General features: G+C 46.0%; 1 protein-coding gene across 1 annotated transcript in view; it reads right to left on the bottom strand.

Annotated features, from left to right (window-relative positions):
* Positions 1-6984, bottom strand: part of LOC122259764 (uncharacterized) — an 18654-nt gene extending 11670 nt beyond the window's left edge. Inside the window, exon 1 of the mRNA XM_043026675.2 lies at positions 6894-6984. The gene's annotated coding sequence lies outside the window, so the exon portion shown is untranslated. The remainder of the gene's footprint in view (positions 1-6893) is intronic.
* Positions 6985-7500: the final 516 nt, after the last annotated feature.

The following is a 7500-nucleotide window of genomic DNA, read 5'->3' as shown; positions in this document are numbered from 1 at the left end:
AAATGTGGATAATTAAGTATTGCCTGTTTTTAAGGGAGGACAAAAGGCATAGACTTTATTTTTCGTATTTATGTGCTGTCATGAACGAATAACGAAACAACATATAACCACCTACAATAAAGATAACAAGAAGAGGTAGGAAGAGGAATGAAAACCTGGCTTGTGACGTGATGCCACAGTGAAAGGCCATCCATATTGGCACAGGACACAGTTTAGACACGTATGGATTGAGTCACACCTTCCTCTTCTCTTCTGCCTGCACATATCCTCATCGCTAATTAAGAGCAAAGGGTTTCATCAACATTCTTGTGCCCTATCCTTCTATATCGACAGTGCAATGCAGAACCGTGGAAAATTTGGGTCCATTTGCTTCAAGGCTCTCTCTCAACACTGCTGGTGCTTAAAAAAAAAGTGGGCCCATCAGGTTTTTGGACGTTAAGCTTGCACATAAGAATTCATAACGGGTAATTATATAAAAAGGAACTGTGCAGTACCATCCCTCACCTCATTCCTTGTTTCATAGCAAAATAAAATAGCACAGTATCCCAATCCCGAACGTGTCCGAGAACGCATGAACCCCCCGCCCCCATAGGTCCGCCCGTCGTCAGGCCAAAGCTCCAACGTCATGTATGTCATGACACCCGTACGCAATGGGTTAAAAGTAGAAAAAATATATGTTAGGCAATGTAAGATATGTCTTTACATCTTTTCTAGTTTATGTAACTACCCTTTTTTCACAAGTACATTCTATCCATAAAATAGTGTACATGTGTGGCACTGTCCCTTCTAATAATGTTACATAATGTTCGTAAAGGCTGAGTCTCTATGATGCACATCAATTTGTGGAAGTGTGTGAACGCATGAATGCATGTAAATGTGCATATGGATGTGCCTTTCCTACATCCACAATATCAACACATTCCATGACTGAAGACATTTATGTATCTCCTTTCATTCACTGCAGCATCTTGACTTATATCACAGCCCTCTTCTAGGTAAAGTAAAAAAGTTAAGAGAAAAAACATAGAGAAAAAAGTTGTTACCCAGATGTTTAAATTATTAATCACAAAGCTGATTGGCATATTTTGTGTGCTCTAAGTAAATATTGACTCACGTGTGCTCTAAAAGGTGTCCCTTTGGACTACATATTACTGCACCTCTTTCATTTATAAACTCAAAGGACAATTTTTCTGTAAACATTTGAGAGTAATTACATATGGAAATCTGTAAAAGAACAAATTACTGCAAAGGATAACTAATGCTCCCAATACCACAGAAAAAAAATTATTGCTATCTAAAAGCGTTACATCATTAACCCCCTCCCTCTCCCTCTCTCTCTCTCCCTCAATCTCATCCCACTCCTTCCCTCCTCCCTCACCTCAATCTCTCCCTCTCTCGCTCGCTCTCCTCCATCCCTCAATACTTCTCCCTCCCTCCTCCAATCTCTCTCTTCCTCAATCTCTCCCTCTCTCAGTCCTCCTATCACTCCTCCCATCCCCGCTCCTCAATCACTCACCTCTCCCTCTCTCTCTCTCCCTCAATCTCTCCCTCTCTCTCTCTCCCTCAATCTCTCCCTCTCTCTCTCTCCCTCAATCTCTCCCTCTCTCTCTCTCCCTCAATCTCTCCCTCTCTCTCTCTCCCTCAATCTCTAATCTCTCCCTCTCCTCTCCTCTCCACTCTCCCTCTCCCTCAATCTCACCCTCTCTCTCTCCTCGCCCCATAATCCTTCCTCTCCCCTCCACTCTCTCTCTCTCTCCCCCTTCTATCTCTCCCTCTCTCTCTCTCTCTCACTCTTCCCTCTCCCTTCTCTAATCTCCTTCTCCTCTCTCGCTCTTCCTCAACCAAAAACTCTCCCTCTCTCTCTCCTCCTCCCTCAATCTCCTTCTCTCCTTCTCCCTCTCTCTCTCACTCCCATTCAATCTCTCCCTCTCTCTCTCTCTCCCTCAATCTCCTCACTCTTCTCTCTTCCTTCCCGCAGCTCTCATCCTCTCTCTCTCCCTCAATCTCATCTCAATCTCTCCCGCCTCTCCTCTCTCCCTCCAATCTCTCCCTCTTCTCTCCTCGCCTCCTCTTCCCTCAAATCTCTAAGCTCCTCCACTCTCTCTATCCCTCAATCTCCGCTCCCCCTCTCCATCACGCTCGCTCCTCATCTCCCTCAATCTCTCCCGCTCGTCTCTCTCTCCTCTCCTCATCCCTCAAGCTCTCCCTCTCTCTCTCTAACCATCTAATTCTCCGCCTCCCTCTCTCTCTCTCGCTCTCCCTCTCCCTCAATCTATCTCCCCTCTCAGCGCGCACCTCTTCCACCTCAATATCATCTCTCCTCTCCCTCTTCTCTCTCCATCGATCTCTACTCCCTAATAGAACTCTACTCGCTCTCCCGCTCTACTCCTCCCCTGCCCTCTCTCCCTCTCTCGCCTCTTTCTCTTCTCTCTCCAGCCCTCTCTTCCCTCGGCCTCCTCTCTCTCCTCCCGCTCTCACAATCTCACCTCTGATACTCGACCCACGTCTCGCTCATTCTCTCACTCTCTCTTTCACTCTCTCCGACGATCTATCATATACCCCTACCTCTCTCTTAGGCCGAATCTCTTCCACTCTCATGATCAATCTCCTTCCGCCTATTCCTCTCTCCGCTCTGCCTCAATCTGCTCTCTCACGCTCAAAGGATCTAGCTCTCTTACTTCTCCGCCTATCGCTCTCTATATCCTTATCCTGGCCCGTCTCCTCGCTCTCTCGCGCACTCGATCATCCTACGCGCTCTACGCTTTCCGCTCGCCTACCTCCTCTACCCCCGCGCTCTCGCCCCCATATCTCTTTTCCGCCTCTTCTCCTGCCCTCTCTCTCTCTCCTCGCTCTCCTCCCCCCTCTCGCTCTCTCTCTCCCTCTCTCTCCTCTACTCTCTCGCGCTTCTCTCTCTTCTCCCTCTCTCTCTGCGTCCTCTCCTGTCTTCTCTCTCTCTCTCTCTCTCTCCTCTCTACTCACCTTCTCCTCTCCCTCCCTCTCCCTCCTTCCCTCTCTCCTTCTCTCCCTTCCTTATTCTCTCTCTCTGTCATTCTCTCCTCTCGCCTCCCTCCGCTCTCCCTCTCCTCCTCCTCGCCTCGCTTCTCCTCTCTCCTTCGCCCTCCCTTCCTCTTCTCTTCCTCTTGCTCTCTTCCTCTTCTCTTCTCTTCTCTTTCTCTCTCTCCCTCTTCTCATCTCCCCTCTTTCTCTCTCTCCCTCCTCTCTTCTTTCTTCTCCTCTCCTCTCTTCTCTCGTCTCACTCTCTCCCTCTCTACTTCTCTCTCCTCCTTCTCTCCTCCTCTTCTCATCCTCTTTCCTCTCTCCCTCTCCCCTCAATCTTCTTCGTCTCTCACCTCTCCTTCCGCTCTTCTCTCTCCTCCCTCTCCTCTCTCTCCTCTCTCTCCTCCTCTCTTCTCTCACTCTCCCTCTCTACATTTCCGCTTGTTCTCCTCTCTCTCTCTCTCACTCTTCCTCGCTTCACCTCTCTCTCTTTCAGATTCTCTCTCTTCTCGTCTCTCTTTAGCTCTCTCTTCTCCCGCTCTCTTCTCTCTCTCCCCTCCCTTCCTCCTTCCCCCCCTCTCTCTCACTATTTCTATCTCTCTCTCTCTCTCTCTCTCTACTCTTTTCCTCTCGCTCTAATCTTCTCTTCTCTCTTCTCTCCCTTCTCTCTCTCTCTCTCTACCTCGCCTCCACTACTCTCCTCGTGCGATCTCTCCTTCTCTCTCGTCTCTCTCTACTAACCGCCTTTCCTCTGCCTCTCTCTATCACTCACGCTCTTCGCTTCTCTCTCTACTCCCTCGCTCTGCCTCGCCTCGCTCTCGGACTTCTCTCTCCTCTCTCCTCCTCTTCCTCCTTTCACTGTTCTCTTCTCCCTCTCCGCTTCTCTCTTCCCATTTCTCTCTCTCCCTCGCCGCTCTCTCTCGCTATTCCTTCTCTCTCTCCTCCTCCCGGCTCTCCTCGTTCGCTCTCTCTCTCTCTCCTCGCCTCTGCCTCTCTCTCTCTCTCTCTCTCTTTCTTCCTCTCGCTTATTTCTCTTCTCTCTTCTCGCAGTTTCTCTCTCCTCTCTCTCTCTCTCTCCTCTTCTCTTATCCTCTTATCTCTTTCTCTCTACTCTCTCGCCTCCATCTCCCGCTAATCGCCCGCTCATCTATCTCCTCTCCCTATCGTTCTCGCGACTCACCCGTCTCTCCTCTCACTCTCGTCCTCTCTCTCGCGCCCTCTCGTCTCGCTTAATACAAGGGTGCCTCTCCCCTCTCTCTCACCTACGCTCTCTCTCTCCTCTCTACGAGTCTTTGCTCCCGCCGCCCTAACTCTTCTCTATCTCTGTCCTCCTACTCCTCTCTTCTGCTTGCCACTCTCCGCGCTCCCTTCTCTTCCTCGCTACTCCTCCTCGCTTCTCTCACCCTCCCCTCTCTTCTCTGCTCTCTCTTTTCTCATGGCTTCTCTCTCTCTGCTCTCTCTCTCTCTCTTCTTTGCTCTCTCTGCTCTCTCTTTTACTATCTCGGTGCGGGGGCGGCTCTCACTCTTCACTTCCACGTCTTCACTCTGCTCGCTCTCACTCTCACTCTCACGCTCTCACTCCACTCTCACACTCCTCTCTCATTTCTATCGCTCATTCTCTATTCTCATCACTCTTCTCACTTCCTCCTCGTTCTCTCACCTTCACTCTCACTCCCACTCTCACTCTCCTCGCCTTTCCGCTCACTCTCTCTCTCTCGCTCTCCTCTACCTCTCTCTCCTACTCTCTCTCTCCCTTTCTTCCTCTCTGCTTCTCTACTCTTCCCTCCTCTCTCTACCTCTCTCTCATCCTCCCTCTCTCTCCCTCTCTCTCTCCGTCTTCCCTCTCCTCCTCCTCTCTCTCCTCTCTCTCTCTCAGTCTCTGCTCTATTCCCCTCCTTCATCTCTCCATCTCTCTCTCACTCTCGGTCTCTCTCCCCTCCCTCATCTCTCTCGCTCTCTCTCTCCCTTCCCGTCTCTCTCCGCTCTCTTCGTCCTCTCTCTCTCCCTCTCTCTCTCGTGCGCTCTCTCTCCTTCGTCTCTCTTACCCCCCCACCTTCTCTTCCCCCTCTCTTCTCCTCTCTCTCTCTCTCATTTCTTCATTTCTCTTCTCCCTCTCTCCCTCTCTCTCCCTCTCTCTCCCTTCCTACCTTCCCCCCCAATCTCTTCTTTATATACTCTATTATCTTTTTTCTTTATCTCTCTATCTCTATCTCTCTCTTTATCTCTCTATCTCTATCTATCTCTCTTTATCTCTCTATCTCTATCTATCTCTCTTTATCTCTCTATCTCTATCTATCTCTCTCTCTCTTTATCTCTCTATCAGTCTCTCTCTATCTCTCCCTCTTTATCTCTCTATCTCTCTTTCTTTATCTCTCTATTACTCTTTATCTCTCTTTATCTCTCTTTAACTCTCTTTATCTTTCATGATCTCTCTTTATATCTCATTATCTCTCTGTATCTCTCTCTCTTTCTTTATCTCTCTGTCTTTCTTTCTGTCTTTCTCTTTCTCTTTCTCTTTCTCTTTCTCTTTCTCTTTCTCTCTTTCTCTCTATCTCTCTCTCTGTCTCTTTCGATCTCTATCTCTTTCTCCCTATCTCTTTCTCTCTATCTCTTTCTTTCTCTCTCCGTCTTTCTTTCTGTCTTTCTCTTTCTCTTTCTCTCTTTCTCTTTCACTCTCTATCTCTACAATAGTGTGTTGGAGTGAGGGCCACTCCTCCTCCAAGGAGCGAGGTGTTGCTCCTATGCTCCCTTTAAGGAGACTCTTTACCACAATGATTTTATGAAGATAGGTGAGAATTATGTGTGTGACATATGTCATTGGGATATGATGAGGGAAGTGTTGCATCAGAAAACAGCTCTTGCAAAGGGAAGGACAAAACAATGCTGGTATGTCTGATGTGACAGTAAGGGAGGGGTACGCAGATAGGTGAATCAATGAGCAAATGTATATGTATGTATATATGTGTATGTGGTAAGATATATTTGTAAAAATTAGAATGACATGAAAGCTACAAATTCTATTGATGAGTGCATTATATAGAATAAAATAGTGAAAGCATACATAAGCAAATGTTAGTCAATGGACATAATGAAAATGACAGCAAATATAAAATATAAATACAAAAGGCTATTGCAAGGTTACACTCTCACTCTCACTCTCACATTCTCACTTTCACTTCCTCACTTTCTTTGTCATTCCATTCCACTCCACTCCACTTCACTCCACTTCACTCCACTCCACTCCACTCTGCTCTCCTCCTCATTGATACCTATTTCTTGTTATTTAGTAATGCATCACTATACGGAAAATTTACCGATATTTTCAGTTTTAAAAACTATTGTTCATGTTTTTAAAAAGTTTTCCCAGTTATTCACAACAGTATACTAAGCCAGCAATGTCCTAACAATAAACTTAACAGTAAACCTTTTCTATAAAAAAAAAGAATATTTCATTTTATCAGAATAACCAAAATATTTCTTCTTCATTCTGTAAATAATATAAGAGAATCTGATTAATGATACTGATCATAAATATCTGATTTCCCAGAAGTCTAACAACTGCACAGGTTTGACTCCAGATCTTTCCATAATACAGGCTACTTCCACTACGCACATCATAAGCGTTTTTATAAATGTCTAAAGAGATTTATGCTTGTATATCTAATAAGACATCGATATTACTTCCACTTTCGGTGTATAAAAGGACATCAATCGTGTAACTCTACAATATGTTGAAGGGAAGAAGGTTCATCGCCATTGGTACACCGAGTCGTACGTGATCCTTTCTTGATGCTTTCCAAATCTCGTTTACAATAATCAAGCATCAATACACGTGAATTCAAATGCCATAGCATGTGCACATCACAAGCCACACAGTTGGCTTAAGATAACGGTACCTGAGAGGAGTATCGTAGCGCCCGGCAGCTGCCTTTCCCCGTTGAGCGACGGATTGACACTGAGTGTTTGAGCGCTTACACTCCCGTGCTATATACCGGTGGCTCTCGACCTTTTCCAGACGTTGGAACCTTTTGCCATAGTCTTTGTTTATTACGAGGGTTGTGCTCCATGGAACCTCTATATGTGCCTAATGTATAGAGTTGGTACATGACAATGAGTGTTCTTTTCCTGCGTAATGTCTTTATCTTTTATCTAGAAACGCGATGGAGGGCACTGAAGAATTAAATTAATACGGTTAGAGCCTATGGAAATACGAATCCATAGACCCACAGATCAGATGTGACATTCCGGGCCCTACCATACATTTACTAATATAGAGAATTCGATAGAATATTTTTTTGTTCAGTATGAACGTGTGTGAAGGAACACCCGAGACTTCCCGGTCGGAACCCATGGGTTCTATAGAACATAGGTTGAGGGCCACTCTTATTACAAGTCTGTAGTTTTTACAATCTTAGATTATTACCTAATGATATAGTATATAATATCTGCTATACCATAGCCTTTGTCCTATACTATACATGTACATACTTATTTTCTCATATA

This window comes from Penaeus japonicus, unplaced genomic scaffold (genome assembly GCF_977035675.1).
Source record: "Penaeus japonicus unplaced genomic scaffold, GWHDUDI00000001_assembly GWHDUDI00000016, whole genome shotgun sequence".
NCBI lineage: Eukaryota > Metazoa > Arthropoda > Malacostraca > Decapoda > Penaeidae > Penaeus > Penaeus japonicus.
Note: the sequence above shows the minus strand (reverse complement) of the source record. Positions and strands in the feature narration are given on the sequence as shown.